This window comes from Haliaeetus leucocephalus, unplaced genomic scaffold (genome assembly GCF_000737465.1).
Source record: "Haliaeetus leucocephalus isolate CR32 unplaced genomic scaffold, Haliaeetus_leucocephalus-4.0 Scaffold0, whole genome shotgun sequence".
Classification (NCBI taxonomy): Eukaryota; Metazoa; Chordata; class Aves; order Accipitriformes; family Accipitridae; genus Haliaeetus; species Haliaeetus leucocephalus.
Genome location: NW_010972436.1, coordinates 2,024,478 through 2,026,477, shown reverse-complemented (window position 1 = coordinate 2,026,477; position 2,000 = coordinate 2,024,478).

Sequence of the window (2,000 nt, the reverse complement as noted above, 5' to 3'; positions counted from 1 at the left end):
AAAGTGAGTGTTAAGAACTCAGTTCCTCACTATCCTGTATGGTCTTTGACTCTTATGAGTGCCTACATTACCTACAGTTTTTTTCAGTTTGAAATTGTAATTCTACATTCTTCCAGCTTTTCTTCCAAGGTTCTTGCCCTCATTTCACTGCTGACCCTTCTTTTCATCTTTCTTATCCAATATATATGCACACACATACAGATGTTAAATGCTGATAGGAGCCACAACTACTCCACAAAGCCCTTGTTCAGAACTGCAAGTTTTTGTTCTACTTTTAAGGGTGTCGGTCCCCCCTCCCCATAATCCCTTATTAAAAAAAATCACTAATTTCCAGTGCACAGACTCTAGTGCACAGGGTTAGAAGGGCACTGTTTTTATAGCATGCACCCTGCAAGAACCAGATATTGCTTAACTGGACTACCAGAAGATACTGCAGCACCAGAGATTTTTCTTGTCTATAGTCACCAGGTTGGAATGATAACTGGAAAGGTACCACAGTACCAAGTGAGCAATTTTCTGGTTCAATTCAGGCAGGGTGCCAATTAAGCACTCTGTGAATGAAGACTGTTAAAATAACTTTTTTTGGTGGAGTATTAATACATGTACAAACCAAATTAAAAGGTTGGCAATTCTCTTATTGTCTCCTCTTTCCTGGCACTTTTGTTTATCTGCTTGCCCTTCCCCCTCCCTTTTTTTTTTTGTGTGTTCCCTTTTCTTTATTGTTCCCCTTTAACTAGTCAGCATCCTAAGATCTCATTAAACTGTCCAGGAAAGCCTCACAAAGTCCTCAACAGAAGCTTTTCTAACAATGAAGCAAGTAATTTCAGATCACTAGATTCCAACAGATTGGAGATATATTTTAAAATTTAGAAAAAGAGTGGTATTTTGCCTCTGCAATATAAAAAAAAATATTGGTGGTATGGGCTACATACCCCTGCCGTTCATTCAAAATATTATCTGAACCAACTCCCAAAGCCAACTCCCATGGAATACAAACCAGCAAGTAACACAATAAAACTAAATTTATCCCATCGGGTGCTGAGAAGGGAGGACTTTGCAACAGGCGCAGAAAATGAGGGCTCGTTAGGGACCTGCCTGCTCTTCTCTCTCCAACTTCCAACCCATCGTCCCCTGAACTCGAGCAGTGCAGGACCCCGGACCTTCTCCACTTCTTCTCCCATGTCCCCAAGCAAGGAGGGATTCTCTGCCTAATGGCGTTTCGTTGTTTATCTTCAAAAACAATTTAAAAAAACAAAAAAACTTTCCAACCCATTCAAGCATTTTAGGGGCAGAACACCGCGAGCTGGATGCAGCCCGAAGACCTCATCTCCGCAGCACCGGCTCCCCCCGCGATCGTCCCTCTCCACCACAGCCAGCGGGAGCCTCGGGGACCGGAGCGGGGCCCCGAGCCGGGACGGCGAGAGCCCGCCGAGTTCCCCCGAAGGCCCGTCAGCCGGAGCCCTCCGGCACGGCCTCCCTCCCTCGCCCGCTCCCGAGGCGGCAGCCCCGGGGCATCCCCCCGCGGCCATCCCCCTCACGGCCGCCGCCCGGCCCTGCGAGCCGCCGCCTCCACACACGGCGGCAGCGGGGAGGAGCGGCGGAGCCCCGCCGTCGCCATAGCAACGCAACGGCCGCAAACCGCTCCCGGGGCAGGCGGCAGCGGCGGCTGAGCCCACCGGCGCGCTGACGGACGGGGAGCGCCGGCAGCAGGCACGGCTCGCCAGAGAGGTACTCTTCCCCCCCGCCCCGTAATTAAGGCGAACCCCGATGGAACAGTCTGCCCTAACCGCCCCCGCACCGCGGGGCTGACCCTACCACTCTGGGGCGGGGGGGTGGGGGGCGGGTGTTCCTCGACGAGCCCGCTGGTTTCGCTGGTGAGATGCCGAAAAGGGAAAACAGAACGAGGGGCCATCCCGCTGGCGGCCCGAGCGAGGAATAACGCGCTCCGGTTCTCCCCTCCCTTCTCCTCAGCCCTCCCGTTAGGTGGTACGGCCCGTACA